We start from the raw sequence: 22307 nt of genomic DNA on the forward strand, positions 1-22307 counted from the left end.
GGGTTGGGGAGGGAATGAGGGAGCGGGATACAGCTGGGACACAGAGTTAACAAAATGTAACTAAAAAGAAAAATAAAATAAAAAAAAAGAAAAATACATCAAAAAAAATGCCGGGAAATACCTAATTGTAAGACTTATTAATACTCTCTCTTAAATACATTATATTTTCAGCTGAAAGGCAAGGATGTTCCATCTTTTTAGATATCTTCTCTCTTTTGTCACTTACCCAATACATTAAAAACTTGGTCTCTATTATATGGCCTGTTTCCTAGTGGGATTCTCAAGTCATTTTTCCTAACAGCCATTAAAAGAAAACACAGGAAAAAAAAAAAAAAAAGAAACACTGCTAGGTAGAGTCTTTTAGATGCCTTCTGCGGTAGACTCCTGTCATATGTTCAATGCACATCCCATTTGTCTTTCTAAATGAGGATTGATCATCTTCACCCGTGTCTGCTTTCTTGATTATCTTCTTTAGGTGTGTAGATTTCATTATGTTTATCATATCTTATAGGTCTATATAAGCAAGTATATACCATGTTTGTCTTTCTCCTTCTGGGATACTTCACTCAGAATGATCTTTTCTAGATCCCAACATTTGCCTGCAAATTTCATGATTTCCTCCTTTTTGATTGCTGAGTAGCATTCCATTGTGTAAATGTACCACAATTTCTCTATCCATTCCTCCGTTGATGGACATCTGGGTTGTTTCCAGGTTCTGGCTATTACAAATAAAGCTCTACAAACATGGTTGAACAAATGTCCTTGTTGTGTACTTGAGCAAATTTTGGGTGTATACCTAGGAGTGGTATAGCTGGGTCTTGAGGTAGCATTACTCCTAATTGTCTGAGAAAGCTCCAGATTGACTTCCAAAGTGGTTGTACCAGTTTATATTCCCACCAGCAATGAAGGAGGGTTCCCCTTTCTCCACAACCTCTCCAGCATGTGTTATCACTTGAGTTTTTTATCTTGGCCATTCTGATGGGTATAAGGTGAAATCTCAGGGTTGTTTTGATTTGCATTTCCCTAATGGCTAATGAGGTTGAGCATTTCTTTAAGTGTTTCTCTGCCATTCGATGTTCCTCTATCAAGAATTCTCTGTTTAGCTCCGTTCCCCATTTTTTAATTGGATTACTTGGTTTGTTGCTTTTCTGCTTCTTTAGTTCTTTATATATACTGGATATTAGAGCTCTGTCAGATAGGGGGTTGGTGAAGATTCTTTCCCAATCTGTAGGCAGTCATTTTGCTTTGATGATGGTGTCTTTTGCTTTACAGAAGCTTTTCAGTTTCATGAGGTCCCATTTATTGATTGTTGCTCTTAGAGCCTGTGCTGTTGGTGTTCTGTTCAGGAAGTTTTCTCCTGTGCCAATGAGTTCTAGGCTGTTCCTCACTTTTTTTTCCAACTGATTTAGAGTATCTGGTTTTATGTTGAGGTCCTTGATCCACTTTGACTTTAGTTTTGTACAGGGTGATAAATATGGATCTATTTTCATTTTTCTGTATTTAGACATCCAGTTGGTCCAGCACCATTTGTTGAAGATGCTGTCGTTTTTCCATTGAATGGTTTTGGCTTCTTTGTCAAATATCAAGTATTCATAGGTGTATGGGTTTATTTCTGGGTCTTCTATAGGGTTCTATTGATCCTCTTTTCTGTTTCTATGCCAATACCACGCAGTTTTTATTAATGTTGCCATGTAGCACAGCTTGAGATCAGGGATGGAGATACCTCCAAATTATCTGTTGTTGTACAGGATAGTTTTGGAGATTCTGGGGTTTTTGTTTCTCCATATAAAGCTGAGAATCTTAATAGAAGGCAAAACTTGCCTAATACATAATCCTTTTCTTTATTTTTTAGTGCACTTTACATCCTTGTAGCCACATTTTTCTTCTCATTCCATTCGTACTCTCCCTTCGTACCTTCATTCCTTTCCCCCTTCCTTTTCCTTCCACCACAGCCCATCATGTTACATCAGGACCAAGGGGGTGCTCTTCCCCTGTGGCCTCGCAAGGCATACCTGCCAGGAGGTGATCAAAAATCTACCAAGTGAGTTTGTGCTCGATGCAGTCCCCAGTTCCATCTCAGACCAATCAGAACAGTAAAGATTAAAAACTTAAGTGACTTTGATAAATAAAACTGTATGATCCTGAGTCTATTCTTAATTTGCATTCCTGCCACCGTTGCCAGTTTGCTCTTATATTAATGAGTCAACAGTGGGATTGACAGGGATGTGAAACTTATTGATAAACTCAACTATTAAAGAAAATATTCTCTGCTAAGAATAGTCTTTGGTGAACATTCTGATGTCTCATATTCATTCATATGTCACCCATGTTTCATAAATGTGTACCTCTTCTTAAAATTTTGACTAATATTCTTTTGTGTATAGCCAATATTCATTGATTTATTTTATTTTATAATTTATTTACTTTATATCCCAACTGTAGCCAGATTCTTTGTCTCCTTCCATTCCTACCATCCCTTTCTCATCCCTACACCTCCCACCCACCCCTAGTCCACTGAAAGGAGGAGTCCTCCTCCGCTGCTATCTGACCCCAGCCTATCAAGTCTCATTGGGACTGCCTGAATCCTCTTCCTCTGTGGCCTAGCAAGGCTGCATCGCCAGGAGCACATAATCAAAGAGCAGGCAACAAAGTTTATGTCAGAGATAGTCCCTGCTCCCCTTACTAGGAAACTCACATGGAGACTGAGCTGGCGATAGGCTACATCTGAGCAGGGGGTCCTCTCTGTACATGGTCTTTGTTTGGTTCATTCGTCTCTGAAAGCCCTCCTGGGTCTAGATTTTTTGGCTTTGTTGGTCTCCTTGTGGAGCTCTTGTCCCCTCCAGGACAGCTACTTGTCTATGACCAAAATTAGTCCTGCCAATAACAAAAGCAACATTAAATTCTATTATGGCACCTTTTCGAAAATTAGCCACCAATTTATAGTAGGTTAGGTACGAAGGTTTTCTTCCATCATAAAGTGGCAGTATTGTGTCCATACTGTAAAAGACATTTTAATACACACTTCTGCAAAAAACACTCTCTGTGGACTTATACAATGGACTGTCCTTAAACAGAGTATACCAATAGCACAGCACCCCAAATCTTAACAGGAATCCTATCATCTCAAAGCAGATAGTTCAGTGAAATGGTAGAATGAACTGTGGAGACTCAATCACAGTGCTTATTACCTTGTTATCCCTTCCAAGGATAAGGTGACATTGAGAAGACAGGTTTATATGTTCTAATCAGTACTCAATATGTTCACTCTTTTGCCAGTCAGTAGGATTTGTAAAATTAATGATCATAGACAATCATTTGACCACAAAAAAAAGAAAAGAAAAGAAAAGAAAAGAAAAGAAAAGAAAAGAAAAGAAAAGAAAAGAAAAGAAAAGAAAAAAACAGAAAAACTCAAGTGGCAACACATGCTGGAAAGGATATGGAGAAAGGGGAACCCTCCCACATTGCTGATTGCTGGTGGGAGTAAAAACTTGTACAACCTCTCTGGAAATTAATCTGGTGGAAATTAATCTTAGAAAATTGGGAATAGTTCTACCTCAAGATCCAGCTATACTACTCCTGGGCATATACCCAAAAGATGTTTCAAAATTTGGGAAAAACAACCATGTAGAAAAGGCGACAATCATTAAATAGAGTAAGAAAAAGCTGACGTTAACTGACTCATCACAAAGAACAATGATGTCATCATCCATGTAAGCTGAATGATAATAGGACATCATAACAAGTAAATTGGTAGGCAATAAAGTTACAACATTTTAGAAATAAGTAATGAAAACTATGTAGAGTAAAATAGTCATGGTTGTGTATTGTAATTTCTAGGATATTCACTGAAATAAGAGTATATACTAAGAAATTAATATAAAATAAATGGAATAATAAATAGGCAATGTTAGATTGAGAAGATGAGAGGGGAATTTACAAAGGAGAACAAAAGAGGAGTCATGCAAAGCTTCTACAAGTTGAGCTGAGTAAATGTTAATGTCTCAATAACTGTACTACTGCAATGAAAGATAAGGTCATAGGGAAATTGTATTGACTGAGAAGTCCACTATGAGTCAGAAATTTAAAAGATAAAAAATGAAATAAGAATAATAATCACAAAATATTGAATATGTGGACTACAGTAGAATTTGGGTTTAGATTTCATCTCAGAAAACTTGAAAAATAAAACATGTAACTAAAAAAGACAGGAAAAATAAAAATGTATCTAGAAAAAAAAAGACTAATATGTTCCCATGGGACATCTTCCCAGGAGAACCAATTTTTATAAAAATAACAAGCTTGGCTTCTCTTGCTTCCTGTCCTCCCATGTGGATTCTTGCTCTGTGTTCACTCTCACGGTTGTGATCCTTCCCAGTGAGGCTCTCAACAGGGCTGAGCAGGTGCAGGGACGTGCTCACGAATCTTTAGCTTTGAGAGTTAAGAAACTACAATACAAAGAACCACTTCATATATTTCACTAAAACACACACACAAACAAATGGACCAAGATAATCTGCACTCTATTGTTTCCATATTATCTCCAACATAAGAACAAAATTATACAGGGTTATGTTAAAGCAAAATGCTTCTGTGTTTAAGTAAAAGAAACAAAAAGAGAAGAGACAGGCAAGTGTCTAATGGACATATAGAAAATGGATAAGTACCATTAGTCATTATAGAAACGTAGCTCCGATTTGCATTTTTAGTGTTATCAAAATCAAATATTGGCAAGAACATGAGACAACTTCCTGAACAGAACACCAACAGCACAGTCTCTAAGATCAACAATCAATAAATGGGACCTCATGAAACTGAAAAGCTTCTGTAAAGCAAAAGACACTGTCATCAGAACAAAACAACAGTCTACAGACTGGGAAAGAATCTTCACCAACCCTCTATCTGACAGTGGGCTGATATTCAGAATATATAAAGAACTAAAGAAGTTAAACAGCAAAAATCAAGCAATCACAATAAAAAAAAATGGGGTATGGAGCTAAACAGAGAATTCTCTGTAAAGGAATATAAATGACAGAAAAACACTTATAGAGATGCTCAACGTCCTTAGCCATCAGAGAGATGCAAATCAAAATGACCCTGAGATTTCGCCTTACACCCATCAAAATGGCTAAAATCAAAAACTCAAATGACAACACATGCTGGAGAGGTTGTGGAGAAAGGGGAACCCTCCTCCATTGCTGGTGAGAATGTAAACTGGTACAACCACTTTGAAAATCAATCTGGCATTTTCTCAGGCAATTGGGAATAGTACTTCCTCAAGACCCAGCTATACCACGCCTAGGCATATATCCAAAAGATGTTCAAGTACCCAACAAGGACATTTGTTCAACCATGTTTATAGCAGCTTTATTTGTAATAGCCAGAACCTGGAAACAACCCAAATGTCCATCAATGGAGGAATGGATACAGAAATCCCCAATCAGTGGACTTGGAAAGGGGCAGAGAGGAGATGAGAGAGGGAGGGTAGGATTGGGAGGGAATGAGGGAGGGGGATACAGCTGGGATACAAAGTTAATAAAATGTAACTAATAATATAAATAAATAGATAGATAGATAAATAAATAAATAAATGAAAAAAGATTAAAGATAAAATATGATATTTTTGCATAGAAATTAAACTATACTTAACAATGCATTATAAATTTCAAAATATCTACAAGAATTCAAAGTACAGCACTACAAAGAAATAAGGATGATAACATGTGTAAATTACCTTTTTCTATAACAGTGTATGAAGAAACCTAAGTATACTATATGCCATGAATATGCAAATTTTTATGCCAGTCAAAAAAACATAGGTTAATGCTATCAAAAAATGCTTACACTGCACTTACAAATACCCACTATCATATATATATATATATATATATATATATATATATATATATATATATATATATATATTTGTTGTTAAAATTACATAACTCCCTAAAGACTCAGGCCACATTTTAAAATATATAAAATATATTTTCAGTATTATGTTAATTACTGAAGATAGGTTTATTTTTGACTGATATATAGCTATCAGCCTTAAGTCTGTATCAGTTTATATCTGGAACCTGACTCCTCTCCCCAGTCCACTCCTCCATTCCACCCTCTCTCTCCCAGTTTCTCTCTGACAAGGTCTTATGTGTTCACAGTATTTTGAAATTTACTAGCTAAAGATGACCTAAAACTCTTTTTCTTAACTTTTATTAATTACACTTTATTCACTTTGTATCCCCCCATAAACCCCACCCTCCTCCCCTCCCAATCCCACCCTCTTTCCTCCTTCTTCATACATGCCCCTCCCCAAGTCCACTGACAGGGGAGATCCTCCTCTCCTTCCTTCTGATCTTAGTCTATCAAATCTCTTCAGGAGTGGCTGCATTGTCATCTTCTGTGGCCTGGTAAGGCTGCCCCCCCCTTCAGGGGGAGGTGATCAAAAAACAGGCCAATCAGATTATGTCAGAGGCAGTCCCTCTTCCCATTACTATGTAACCCACTTGGACACTAAACTGCCATGGGCTACATCTGTGTAGGGGTTCTAGGTTATCTCCATGTAATCTTATGTAAGAAATGGGAAATAGTAAGATCTGGAGAGGACAGGAACTCCACAAGGAGAGCAACAGAACCAGAAAATTTGAACACAGGGGTCTTCCCAGAGACTCATACTCCAACCAAGGACCTAAAACTCTTGAATCTCCTGCCTCTTCCTCCCAAGGGCTGGGATCAGAGGCCTGTGTCACCACAGCTCACCAGAATGTGTTATTATTAAATCCATTGTTAAAGTAATTGAAAACTGAACTACACTTTCAGAGGAAAATTGTGATTTCCACAATATTTGTTCCTCAGAATAATCAAAGACTTTATTCTCTTAGTCATAGTATAATTATCTTTTTAAGGCAGGTAGTAATATTCTGAAATAGCTTTATAATTTACAAAGTTAAGTTAAAGGTTAGAGAAAGACAGCTAAATTATGAAGCCAATTTTATGAAGCTGACAAAAAAAATATAAGGCCACATTAAAATAAACTCATCATTTATGGGAAATTAGACCCACCACACCCAAAACAGATCAATTGGAAAAATACTGATTGGTTCAGAGAAGTTATCTCCTCCAGTGTCATTCTGTTTTCTCTCAGGCACAATCCAGGCTCATAAAATGCTAAAACCATCAATATTAAATTCGTCTTGAAAAGTGTAGAGACTAAACAGAGCTGTACAAATACTTTTTAAAATCCTGAAAAGTGAATAATACAGTATTGAGAGGCAAAAATCTAACATTACTGCTTGCAATTTTAAAGGTAAACAAATTCTCTTGTTACTAACTCCCAAAACACATCTTTAATTGTTGAAACACAGACACAAACCTACCATACTAATTATGTCTTCATACAAACGGCTGTATATTTGCATGCGGAAAAGTAGCAGCCGGCAGGGTAGGGTGACTTAACACTGTACAAAAGCTGCTAAAAGGCAATGAGGAATAGTCATTTTAAAAATTAATTTAAAACAATTTTCAGACGTGCCAAGGGAAAACAAAAATCATTAAACAGCATTATTAATATTCACAGCAGCTGCTCCACAATCATGAATCAAGTCCCTCTGTTCAAACTTACTATTTAATATAGCCACTTAAAATACCCTATTAGTCTCTAGTTCATCATACACCAGTGGACTGAAAGATAGCTTTAATTTAAATTTCTTATAGATCTATCAAATATTTTTATTAAAGGGAGTACAATAGGATTATATGTAGGATTGGCTTGTTGCTATGTTGCCTTAGAAAAATCTACCCAAAGCCCGTTATTTCTCCCACAGCCTCCTTCCTCATCTCATTCTGGTTCCCCCTTCTCTTTCTCTTTCTTTTCATTCCCCTGCCCTCATCCACAGAAAGGGGGAAATCTACTCATCTACCATCTGACCCCAGCCTATCAAGTCTCATCAAGACTACCTGCCTACTCTTCCTCTCTGGCTTGACAAGGCCACCCCAGCAGAGGCAGGTGAACAAAGAGAACACAACAAAGTCCACATCAGAGACAATCCCTGCTCTCCCTACTAGGGAACTCACATCGAGACTGAGCTGCCTATCAGCTACATCTGAGCAGGGGGTCTGCATCCTCTCCATGCATTATTCTTGGTTGCTGCATCAGTCTCCGCAGGCCCCCTTGTTCCCAGATTTCTTGGCTTTGTTGGTCTTCTTGTGGAGCCCCTCTGGGTCTTTCTACCCCCTCCCCCATCTTTTATAAGACTCCCTGCACTTTGCCAAATGTTTGGCTGTGAGTCTCAGCATCTGCTTGGGTCCCCAGCTGGGTGGAGTCTTTCAGTAGAAATCTTTGATGGGCTCCTGACCTGTTCCTTCTCTTCAACCACTTCTGGTGTCTATTCTATTAACCCTTCTGAATGAGAATTAAGCATCCTCCAGAGGGGACTCCTAGTTATTTAGCTTCTTAAGGTCTGTGGATGTTAGTATGATTATCCTGTATTATATGGCTAACACCCACTTATAAGTGAGTCATACCATGTGTGTGTTTCTATGTGGTTCTGTGCGACCTCACTCAGGATAATTTTTTTTTTCTAGTTCCATCAAAATAAAATCAGACACACTAAATCTGTTAGAATAAAATGTGGGCAAGAGCTCTGAATTCATTGGCACAGGAGATAACTTCCTGAACAGAACTCTGACAGCTCAGGCTCTAAGATCAACAATTAATAAATGGGACCTCATCAAATGATTCCATAAAAGTGTCTGTAAAACAAAGTATACTGTCAGCAGAACAAAATGACAGCCTACAGACATGGAAAAGATCTTCATCAACCCTACACCCGTCAGAGGGCTAATTTCTAAAATATATAAAGAACTCAAGAACTTAAACACCAACAAACCTTATAACCCAATTTAAAAATGGGGTACAGAGCTAAACAGAATTCTCAATAAAGAATGGCAGAGAAACACTTGAAAGTTCAACATCCTTAGTCATCAAGGAAATGCAATTCAAAGTGACTCTGAAATTCCATCTTATACCTGTCAGAATGCTAAGATCAAAACCTCAAGAGACGGAGCATGCTGGTGAGAATGTGTAGAAAGGAGAATATTTTTCCATTGCTGATGGGGGTACAAAATTGTACAACCACTTTGGAAATCAATCTGGCACTTTCTCAGAAAATTGGAAATAGCACTACCTCAAGATACAGCTATACTCGAAAGATGTTCTACCATACAAGGACATTTCTTCAACGATGTCCATAGCATCTCTGTTCATAACACAGAATCTGAAAACAACCTAGATGTCCCTTAACCAATAAAAAAAAAGGTGGCATTTACAATGGAATACTACTCAGCTATTAAAAACAAGGAAACAATGAAATTTGTAGAGATCATTTTTTTCTATGCACTCCACTTGTTCAGCTTAGCTAGCCAGCCTGAAGCCAAGAGGCCACAATCTTCTCTTTTCTTGTATCTTCATCATAACATTTGTGATGTCTACTGTTCTTCAGAGAGTCCATATTATTTTCATTTCTCTATATGAATTGATGTGTTTTATTCAAACTGGAGCTAAAAATCTAAGTAATGACATAATATATAGCTATCTAACTATGTTTGCCTAAATCTAAACTAGGTCAGAATCTTCTTGGCAGCCTCTTTGACCTCCCCACCCCCCAAGGGAGGAGCAGTACTGCTAGGCCACAGAGAAGGACTTTGCAGCCAGTCCTGAAGATACCTGATAAAACAGGGTCAGATGAAAGGGGAGGAGGTCCTCCCCAATCAGTGGACTTGGAAAGGGGCAGGAAGGAGATGAGGAAGGGAGGGTGGAATTGGGGAGGGAATGAAGGAGAGGGATACCGCTGGGATACAGAGTTAATAAAATGTAACTAATAATAAAAAAATAAAATTTAATTAAAAAAATAAATGAAACAAAAACCATGATAGTTGGAAAAAATAAAATTAACCCCTTCCCCCCCAAAAAGAAAAATTAGTCCATATGTTTTTCTTTATGCTTGAAAGTGAGTGAGAGAGAGAGAGAGAGCAAGAGAGAAAAAGAAACTTTACCAACAGTTGTGTATGGATGTCTATTTTAAAACCTCCGAGTTCAGAATTTCTAAAACCTTTTCACTTGCTTTACAATTGTAACCTAAATATTTCAGTTCACACACACACACACACACACACACACACACACACACACACACATAATAATACTTCATAGCCATGTAAGATGGTTGTGAACAGACAAGATATAGGTATCAATACCTTTCTAAAACAAGAAAAACCACAACACCTTTCACAATAGCAACAAATAATATAAAATATCTTGGTGTAACTCTAACCAAACAAGTGAAAGGCCTGAATAACAAGAACTCCAAGTCTTTAAAGAAAGAAATTGAAGAAGATATAAGAAAATGGAAAAATACCCCATGCTCAATAGAATGAACACACACAGTATATACTCACTTATAAGTGGATGTTAGACCTATAAGATAGGATAAACATACTGACAAAAGCCATCTACAAATTCAATGCAATTGCCATAAAAATTCCAACACAATTCTTTACAGTCATAGAAAGATAAAAGACCTAGGATAAGCAAAAGAATTCTATACAATAAAAGAATTTCTGGTGATATCAACATCCCTGAACTCAAACAATAATAATAAATATTGCTCTGATATACAGATCAATAGTAATAAAAAAAACTACATGATATTGGCATAGAAACAGACAAGTTGATCAATGGAACGAAAATGAAGACCCAAAAATAAACCCACACTCCTAATGGCACTTGATTTTCAACAAGAAGCCAAAAACATATAACGAAAAAAGAAATGCTCAACGTCTTTAACTATCAGGGAGTTGCAAAGCAAAACAATCCTGAGATTTCACCTTACACCCATCAGAATGGCTAAGATAAAAAACTCAAGTGACAACACATGCAGGAGAGGATGTGGAGAAAGGGGAACCCTCCTCCACTGTTGGTGGGAATGTAAACTTGTACAGCCATTTTGGAAATCAATCTGGTTCTTTCTCAGAAAATTAGGAATAATGCTACCTCAAGATCCAGCTATATATAACATTCTTGGGCATATATCCTAAAGATACTCAACCATACAACAAGGACATTTGCTCAACCATGTTCATAGGAGCTTTATTTGTAATAGCCAGAATGTGGAAACAACCCATATTTTCCTCAGCTGAAGAATGGATACAGAAATTGTGGTACATTTACAAATGAAATAGTACTCAGCCATTAAAAACAAGGAAATTATGGAATTTGCAGGCACTAGAACTGAAAAGATCATCCTGAGTGAGGTATCCAAGAAGCAGAAAGACACACCAAGTATATACTCACTTATAAGTGGATATTAATCATTTAATATAGGATAAACGTACTAAATCAATGGTCCTAAAGAAGATAAACAACAAAGAAGACCCTAGGGAAGATGCTTAATTCTTATTCACAGGGGCAACCAGGACAGACCTCAGAAGTAGGAGAACACAGGGAACAGGACAGGAGCCTTCCACAAAGGGCCTCTGAAAGACTCTACCTACCAGGGAATAGAAGGAGATGCTGAGACTCATAGCCAAACTTTGGGCATAGTGCAGGGAATCTTATGGTATGAGGAGATAGAGAGACCTTGAGGGGACAGAAGCTCCACAAGGAGACCAACAGAGCCAAAAATTCTGGACCCAGTGGTCCCTGCAGAGACTGATGAACCAACCAAGGATTATGCATGGAGAGGACCTAGACCCCCTGCACAGATGTAACTCAAAGGCAATTCATTTTCCATGTGGTTAGGAGAAGTTGCTGCACTTGAAGAGGGCCAGAGTTCTGTCCCCAGTACCCACATCAGTTGGCTCACATCGCCAGCTCTAGGGAATCTCATGCTTCCTTCTGGCCTTCATAAGCACCACTGCACATGTGCATTAATAACTTAAATAACTCTCAACAGCTACTTTGATACACTGATAGGTAGAGTCTTTCAGAGGTTCTCTGTGGTAGGCTCCTGTCCTGTTTCTTGTTTCCCCCCTTCTTCCAAAGTCTTTCCCCTCTGTCTTTCTAAGTGAGAATTGATCATCTTACCCAGGGTCCTCCTTCTTGTTTATCTTCTTTAGGTGTACAGATTTTAGTATGTATATCCTATCTTAAAGGTCTAGTATCCACTTATAAGTGAGTATATACCCTGTGTGTCTTTCTGCTTCTGGGATACCCTCACTCAGGATGATCTTTTCTAGTTCCCACCATTTGCCTGCAAATTTCATGATTTCCTTGTTTTTAATTGCTGAGTAGTATTCCATTGTGTAAATGTACCACCATTTCTGTATCCATTCCTCTGCTGATGGACATCTGGGTTGTTTCCAGGTTCTGGCTAGTACAAATAAAGCTGCTATAAACATGGTTGAACAAATGTCCTTGTTGGGTACTTGAGCATATTTTGGATAAATGTCTAAGAGTGGTATAGCTGGATGTTGAGGAAGCGCTATTTCTAATTGTCTGAGAAAATGCCAGATTGATTTCCAAAGTGGTTGTACAAGTTTACATTCCCACCAGCAATGGAGGAGGGTTCCCCTTTCTCCACAACCTCTCCAGCATGTGTTGTCATTTGAGTTTTTTATCTTAGCCACTCTGATAGGTGAAAGATGGAATCTCAGGGTTACTTTGATTTGCATCTCCCTGATGGCTAAGGACATCGAGCATTTCTTTAGGTGTTTCTCTGCAGTGTATCAAAGCAGATGCTGAGACTCACAACCAAACTTTGGGCGGATTGAAGGGATTCATATGAAAGAAGAGGTAGTTAGTAAGACCTGGAAAGTACAGAAGCTCCACAAGGAGAGCAACAGAACCAAAATTCCTGGGCTCATGGGTATTTTCTGAGACTGATACTCCAACCAAGGTACATTCATGAATATAACCTTGAACCCCTGCTCAGATGTAGCCCATGGCAGCTCAGTTTCTAAGTGGATTCATTAGTAAGGAGAACAGGGACTGTCTCTGACATGAACTCAGTGGCTCTTTGACCTCCCCCTGCCACCCAAGGGAGAAACAGTCTTGCCAGGACACAGAGGAGGACATTGTAGCCAGTCCTGATGAGATCTGATAGGTTAGGGTAGGATGGAAGGGGAGCTGGACCTCCCCTATCAGTGGACTTGGAGAGGGTCATGGGAGGAGATGAGAAAGGAAGGGTGGAATTGGGAGGAAATGAGCGAGAGACTACAGCTGGGATGCAAAATGAATAAAATTTAATTAATGTAAAAAATTAAAAACTAAATAATTAATTAAATATATCTTACAACTGTCAAGAGGACGTAGATTCCCTGCTCAGATGTAGCCCATAGGCAGCTCAGTCTCTACATGGGTTCTTAGTAAAGAGAGCAGGGGCAGTCACTGGAATTAACTTGGTTGCCTGCTCTTTGATCACCTTCTAATGGTGAGGTGGTCATATAGGCCACAGGGAAAGAGGATGCAGATAGTCCTGATGAGACCTGAAAGGCTAGGGTCAATAATAGGGAAGAGGAACTCCCCTCTCCGTGAACTAACAGAAGGATACAGTGGAGAAATAGGGAGGGAAGGTGGAACTGGGAGGAGATGAGGGAGGGGGATACAAGCAGAATACAAAGTGAATAAATTGTGATTAATAATAATAATAACGATAATGAAAAAATCCTAATTGTTTTTTCAGGTAGCATATAGCATACCTTTTTCTTAGTCATGCCCCTCTATCTTCTCTTACCCACACTTCTTGATACCTTTCTTCTTCTTCAGTCTCCCTTCTACTTATACAACATTCCTTTCCCTAGAGGCCACCCACGATAGCAAACATGTAGTACTAACTTTCCTGAGTTTGGATTACTGTGTGACATGATGAGTTCCAGTACTGACGAACGACATGATTGAATTTTTTATGTCTGTGTATATTTTTTGAAACAGCTGGCCTGGAACTCATTGACAGTCTTTCTGCCTCAGTTTCCCGAGTGTTGAAATACAGGTGTGAACTACCATGGTTGGATATAATTTCATTTTTCTTTACATAGGAATAAAATTCCGCTGTGCACCTATACCTCTATTTCTTTGTTCATTCCTCTCCCGATGAACATTTTGACTATGTAACTTGTTCATCAGCAAACATCAAACATCAGGTGTTTCTTTGATATGCTGACCTATATCCCTTCATACAGATTGACATGAGAAGCCATCTAGATTATTTTTATGTTATGCTGATCTATATGTCTTCATATATATTGTCAGTGGGGTAGCACCTTCATTATTCCTTGTTTTGCTGATCTATGCCCCTTCAGTAAGGGAGTATCTGGATAATTCTTTTTATGCTAATCTATATACCTTCACACACACACACACACACACACACACACACACACACACACACACGTCAGTAGTGGAGTATATAGATTAAAATGAAGATCTACTATGGAGGAACTGCCACTTCCATAATATTTATTCTAATGTACACTCACAGCAACATGAGTGCGTTTCTTATTTCATGTAAGTATCCTTTAATATTACATAGCTGTTGATAAATATTTGTCCACAGCATAAATCACAGAATTTTTATCAAACACAGATGCATGCTGTTTTACACTAAAAAAAATCAGAGCACAAGTATCCTCTCATATATGAACTTCACAACTTTTATTTTGTTCTAACATTCATATCATTTAAACATTTATGATATTTTTATTCAGAATTTTGTATCATACTTGAATACTTGCTACTCCTTAGTAGCTTTTGTAAATTAAATATGAAATATGCATTTTAATATTTCTTACTCTGATAAAACAGTATGTTATACATTTCATAAAGGTTGGGCAAAGGGGCAATTTTTATATATTTTTTTATTTATCACAATTTATTCATTTTGCATCCTAGCTGTAGCCTCACTCTCATCCCTCCCAATCACACCCTCCCTCCCTCATCTCCTCCCATGCCCCTTTCCCCAGTCCACTGATAGTGGAGGACCTCCTCCCCTTCCATCTGATCCTACCCTCTCAGGTCTCATCAGGACTGTCTTTCATTGTCTTTCTCTATGGCCTGATAAGGCTGGCCCCTACACACAGGGGGAGGTGATCAAAAAGCAAGCCCATGAGTTCATATCAGAGACAGCCCCTGCTCCCCTTACTAGGGTACCTACTTGGAGACTGAGCTGCCATGGGCTACATCTGAGCAAGGGTTCTAGGTTATCTCCATGAATGGTCCTTCATTGGAGTATCAGTCTTAGAAAAGACCCCTGGGCCCAGAATTTTTGGTTCTGTTGCACTCTTTGTGGAGTTCCAGAACCTTCTAGGTCTTTCTATTTCACAAGGGGGCAATTTTAGACAACCTCTCTACTAAAGATGCTTCTAGAGGTAATAATAATAAAAATAATAAAAAAGCTTTTACCAAATACAAAAATAATAAAAAAGCTTTTACAAAATACATCATGATTACTGGGAATAAATAATTTTAAAAAATCAAATCAGAGAAATCAGCTTACACAAAAGAATCTCACATTCATAGATAACATTTTTAGCAGTGTCTGCCAGGCCAATCAAAATGTACAGTCACTAGTAGATTCTCAGAGATATTGCAACACACCCTCACACCCTGGGGTAGCACAAACTCTCCAAAGAATAACATATGAAAAGGATCTAGAGGAAATCTGGATTACATTAGAAGATCAGCAATTTGATTGGCATCTGGGTTCACAATAAAAACAATCCAGTAATAATCCAGGAAAATCCATTTATAAAGTACAAAAGAATATAACTGTTAAAACAAAAAACAAAAAGCAAAGAAAATATATTCAAGAATGCTAGGCTAACTCATGGTTGGAGTACTAACATAATACGCTAGAGGCCCTGGGTTCTATCTTTAATACCAACACACACACACACACACACACACACACACACACACAAACACACACACAGTATGATATTGAGTCTAACTCAAAGACATGGTGTTTCTTAAGCTTACACACAATGAACTCACATTCAATAAAGGAAAGATATTCTGCAAATAATGCATATTGATTTTGTAAAACAGCAATAGTAGTCATATCAAATAAGCAAAACCACATAGATTTTTAAAGAAAAAATATTAATGACCCATAACCATGGAAGGATTAAATGGGGCAAACAGTTTTGCGGAAAGGGGATTTTTTAAAAAGTTTATTCATTATTTATTACATTTTACTCACTTTTATCCACCTGTAGTCCCACCCCGTCCCCTGTCTCCTCCCAATCCTACCCACCTTCCCTCTTTTCCCCCTATGCCCCTATTAGTGGATTTGGGGAAGGGCATGGGTGGAGAAGGGGAAGGAGAAGGAGGGTGGGATTGGGAGGGGAGGAGGGGAGGGGGGAGCTACAGGAGGTATACAAAGTGAATAATTAATAAAATAATTAATAATTAATAAAAATTTTTAAAAAGAAAATAAAAAAGGAGAAGAAAGAAGCTTACAACATTTAGTCATTTCTTCTTGAAGACTCCAAGTGTGTAGAGAACATCATTCTTTTGATGGCTATCAACTTCTGCAGCCATTCCTGGGAACCAACTTCCATAAATTATCTGAATTACATGAATGTAAGAGCTAGATATCTTCCCTGCCTATCTCTGTTCTTGAAATAATGAACTCAGTCCTGATGCACAGAAACTGATGTCGTGAGATAGATGTTCCTGGAAACCACAGGACACTGCCCCACATTTGTGGACTCACCTCATCTGCACTTCAAGACCACTCTTCTTCAGCAGGAAATGAACAAAATGTGTAGAATGTTTCTTGGTAGGGCTTTGTTAAGACCAGGATTAATGAAGTGTGTCTTTATATAATTATGTACCATCTTAACATTCTGAAGTTCCAGGTACAAAATATATCAGTTTAATAGATTTGTGAAAATATCTCTTTTGTATGTCTATATCTTTTCAAAAATGGTTGGAATTGACAGCCACGGTACTTCCATTGTAGGGTGGTATTCATCACACCTCAGATATAGAGTAAAATATTCTATAGCTTCACTTTGTGAGCGTGAGAAAGTGAAGCTGTTCAAGCCATTTGTGGATACGATTCCCACGAAACCTTCTGTCAAAGTATTTCTTCCTCAAGATCTGTACAGATTACTACCCAGGAGCAAATGTGAGTATTTATCTTGGTCAGGATGAGTTTCGCTGCTCAGGTATTTCAGTGTGCTTTTCTCTGGTTCCTTTCCAAAGTTACAAAGTGGTTTATGGGTCTGCCCTACCCATTTGTTGCTCACGCATATGTATTGAGGATTTTTCATTAAGATTAATGAAACAGAAAACTGATGTGTTTGACCCTTGTTTACTACACGTTCAAGCGCTCAATGTTTTCATCATTTAAAAGGGTAAAAGTAAAAAATATGTTCTTAAAGGTGCATTAAGTATAGAAAGAATAGGTCTGTATATATTTTTGTTAATTTTATTTGAAAATTGGGAAAAGCTTTAAAACAACAGAAGACAAAACATTAAAAGTTAAATGTATGGTATAGCTATGAATTTAACTCAGTTGTACTGTGTATACCTGATATGAGTAAGGCCTTGGGTTCAACACCAACACCACAAAGGCTATTGTTGTAAATAGGCCCCACACTTTTAAAAAGCAGAAAACAATGCTGAAATTATGGATCTGGAAATGTAACACTAATTACATTGATGTAAGTGAAGTATGTACCCAAATGAAAAATAAAAAAATTGATAATGCAGAAGATTTGAGATAAATGAATAGACAAAAAATATACTCAGAGTATATTTAAAGAGGATGGGGTTGCTAGAATAGATAAAAACTCAAGCAGCATTACTAGGTATAGAGATGTAGCTCATTGATTATAGCACTTGCCCAACATGTAAGAGACCTTGAGTTTAATACCCAGCTACACACAAAAAAAAGAAGAAAGAAAGGAAGAAAGAAAGAAAAAAAGAAAGAAAGAAAGAAAGAATTGTTAGAAGTAAAGATACCATTTTATAATGATTAATAAATCTACCCTTAGGTGAGATATTATTTTAAAAGTTGATGTTTTTAAAAATAAAATTGTGGGGTAGCAAAATAGCTAAGTAATGAAAGTGATTGAGGTACATGTACAAAGACCTGAGTTTGGATCGCCAAGCACCCACATTTTAAAAAAGAAGTACAGGTATAGTTCTTTAATTCTAACACTTAGGGATGGAGGGTAGAGACTGAAGCCTCCTGGAGCACCTTCCCCAGATAATCTTGCTGAATCTGTGAATTTCTTATTCAGTGAGAGAGAAGAACTAACTCCAATTCTCTTCAAACTATTTCACAAAATAGAAACAAAAGGAACGTTACCAAACTCATTCTATGAAGCTATAATCACCTTGATACCTAAACCACACAAAGACCCAACAAAAAAGAGAACTTCAGACCTATCTCTCTTATGAACATTGATGCAAAAATACTTAATAAAATACTCACAAACAGAATCCAAGAACACATCAAAGATATCATCCACCATGATGAAGTAAGTTTCATCATAGGCATGGAGGGGTGGTTCAATATGTGGAAATCCATCAATGCAATTCACCACATAAACAAATAGAAGGAAAAAAAACCCACATGATCATCTCCTTAGATGCCGGAAAATCATTTGCAAAATCCAATACCCATTCATGTTTAAAGTTTTGGAGAGATCAGTGATGCAAGGTACCTACCTAAACATAGTAAAATCAATAAACAGCAGGCCTATCCACAACATCAAATGAAAGGAGGTGAAATTTAAGGATCAATCCCACTGAAATCAGGGACAAGGCAAGGCTGCCCACTCTTAGCATATCTCTTCAATATAGTACTCCAAATCCTAGCTAGAGCAATAAGACAACTAAAGGAGATCAAGGGGATACATATTGAAAAGGAAGAAGTCAAAGTATCACTATTCGCAGATGATATGTTAGTATACATGAGTGACCCCAAAGATTCTACCAGAGAGCTCCTTCAATAAAGTGGCTGGATACAAAATTAACTCAAAAAAAAATTATTAGCCCTCCTGTATACAGAAGACAAAAGAGCTGAGAAAGAAATTACAGAAACAACACGCTTTACAATAGCCACATATGACTCAAAGTACCTGAGTGTGACTCTAACCAAGACAGTGAAAGACCTGTATAAAAAAGAACTTCAAATTTTTGTAGAAAAAAAATACAGACAATATCAGTAGATGGAAAGATCTCCCATCCTCATGGATTCGTAGGAGTAACAGTGAAAATGGCTATCCTAACTAGCAGTGTTTTCAAAGCAAAGACTCATGACCAAACCTTTGACAGAGTATAGGGAATCATAAGAAAGAAGGGGAGTTAGTCTGATGAGGAAAGGATAGGAGCTCCACAAGGACCAAACATATCTGGGCACAGGGTCTTTTCTGAGACTGACATGCAACCAAGGACCATGTATGAATGTAACCTAGAACCTCTGCTCAGATGTAGCCTGTGGTAGCTCAGTAACCAATTGGTTTCCCATAGTGAGGGGAACAAGGACTATTTCTAACAGGAACTCAATGACTGGCTCTTTGGCCTCCCCACCCCCCAAGGGAGGAGCAGTCCTGTTAGGCCACAGAGGAGAGCTTTGCAGCCAGTCCTGAAAATACCTGATAAAACAGGATCAGATGAATGGGGAGGAGGTCCCCCCTATCAGTGGACTTAGCAAGGGGCACAGTGGAGATGAGGGAGGGAGGGAGGGAGGGAGGGACTGGGAGGGAATGAGGGATCGGGACAAGGCTGGGATACAGAGTTAATAAAATGTAACTGATAAGAAAAAAATAAAATAAAAAAAAAAGAAAATGGCTATCCTACCAAAAGCAATCTTCAGATTCAATGAAATTCTTATCAAAATATCAACAAAATTCTTCATAGAAGACCATGACTTAAATCCACACACTTATGGACACCTGATTTTTGACAAAGATGCCAAAACAATTCAATGGAAAAAAGACAGCATCTTCAACAAATGGTGCTGGATTAACTGGATGTTTACATGTAGAAAAATGCAAATAGATCCATATTTGTCACCCTGCACAAAACTAAAGTCCAAGTGGATCAAAGACCTCAACATAAAACCAGACACCCTAAACCTGTTAGAAGAAAAATTGGGGAACAGCCTTGAACTCATTTGCACAGGAGAAAACTTCCTGAACAAAACACCAACAGCACAAGCTCTAAGATCAACAATCAATAAACTGAACCTCATGAAACTGAAAAGCTACTGTAAAGCAAAGGATTCTGACATCAGAACAAAATGACAGCCTACACTCTGGGAAAAGATCTTCACCTAGCCTATATCTGACAGAGGGCTAATATCAAGAATATATAAAGAACTGAGAATAATAGAAACAGACAAAAAAAAAAAAAAAAAAAAAAACAAGTAATCCAATTAGAATATGGAATACAGAACTAAACTGAGAATTCTCAATAGAGGAATAGCAAATGCCAGAGAAACACTTAAGAAATGTTCAGTGTCATTAGTCATCAGTGAAATGCAAATCAAAACAGCCCTGAGATTTCACCTTACACCCACCAGAATGACTAAGATCAAAAACTCAAATGACAACATGCTGGAACGGATGTGGAGAAAGGGAAACCGACTTCCATTGCTGGTGGGAATGCAAACTTATACAATCACTTTGGAAATCAATCTGGTGCTTTCTCAGAAAATTAGGAATAGTGCTACCTCAAGATCCAGCTATAACACTCCTAGGCATATATCTGAAATATGCTCAACTATACAACAATGACATTTGCTCAATCATGTTCTTAGCAGCTCTATTTGTTATAGGCAGAATCAGGAAACAACTTAGATATCCCTCAATGGAGGAATAGATACAGAAATTGTGGCACATTTACACAATGGAAGTATTTTACTTCATTAAAAACAATGAAATCATGTCAGAGACAGTCCCTGTTCCTCTTACTAGGGAACCTACTTGGCCACTGAGCTCAGTGGCTGGCTCTTTGACTTCCCCCGTCCCAAGGGAAGAGCAGCCTTGCTAAGCCACAGAGGAGGACATTGCAGCCAGTCCTGATGAGACCTGATAAACTAGGATCAGATGGAAGGGAAAAAGGACCTCCCCTATCAGTGGACTTAGAGAGGGGCAGGAAGGAGATGAGGGAGGGAGGGTGGAATTGGGAGGGAAAGAGAGAGGGGGCTACAGCTGGGATACAAAATAAATAAACTGTAATAGGACTCTTGCTAAAATGCTCAATTCCTATCCAGAAAGGCAAAGAGGATGTACATCAGAAGAAAGAGAAAAGAGAGAACAAGTCAGGAGCCTGACACAGAGGACCTCTGTAATTAATATTAAAAATAATTTAATTTTAAAAAGTAATGAAATCATGAAATTTGCAGGCAAACAGTGGGAACTAAAAAAGATCATCCTGACTGAAGTATCCCAGAAGCAGAAAGACATACATGGTATATACTTAGTCTTAAGTTGTTATTAGGCATATAATATAGGATAAACATACTAAAATCTATACTCCTAAAGAAGCTAAACAACATGGAAGGCCCTAGGAAAAATGATCAATCCTTATTCAGAAGGGCAAACGAAACATTGGAAGCAGGAGAAGACAGGGGACAGGACAGGAGCCTACCACAGATGGCTTCTTTAAGACTCTACTCATGGATGTATCAAAGCAGAGGCTGACACACATAGCCAAGCTTTGGGCAGAATACATGGAATTTTATGAAAGAAGGGGAAGATAGAAAGACCTGGAGGGGACAGGAGCTCCAAAAGGAGACCACTAGAGCCAAAAAATCTCGGCTCTGCGGGCCCTGCAAAGACTGATTCCCCAATCAAGGACCATGAGTGGAATGGAACTAAAACCTCTGCTCAGATGTAGCCCATAGACTCGGTGTCCAAGTAGGTTCTCTAGTAAAAACAGCAGGGGTTGTCTCTGGCATGAACTCAGTGGCAGGCTCTCTGATCACCTCCTCCTCAGGGGTGCAGTCTTGAGATGCCAGAGAAAGACAATGCAGCCAGTCCTGATAAGACCTGATAGGCTAGGGTCAGATAGAAGGGGAGGAGGGCCTCCCCTATCAGTGGACTAGGGAAGGAGCATAAGGGAAGAAGAAGGAAGAAAGGTGGGATTGGGAGGAGATGAGGGAGGGGGACACAGCCTAGCTACAAAGTGAATAAATTGTAATAAATAATAATAAGTTAAATAAATACATATTTCTTTTTTTAAAAAGTGACATAGTATAAGTGTCAAGATTGGGAGTGGGGGTATTTCAGTTGCTAGAGTGCTTGCCTAGCATGCATAATGCTAAGGATTCAATGTCCCTCACTTCATTGACTGT

Source organism: Psammomys obesus, unplaced genomic scaffold, assembly GCF_907164565.1.
Source record: "Psammomys obesus unplaced genomic scaffold, mPsaObe1.curated_primary_1811, whole genome shotgun sequence".
Taxonomy (NCBI): domain Eukaryota; kingdom Metazoa; phylum Chordata; class Mammalia; order Rodentia; family Muridae; genus Psammomys; species Psammomys obesus.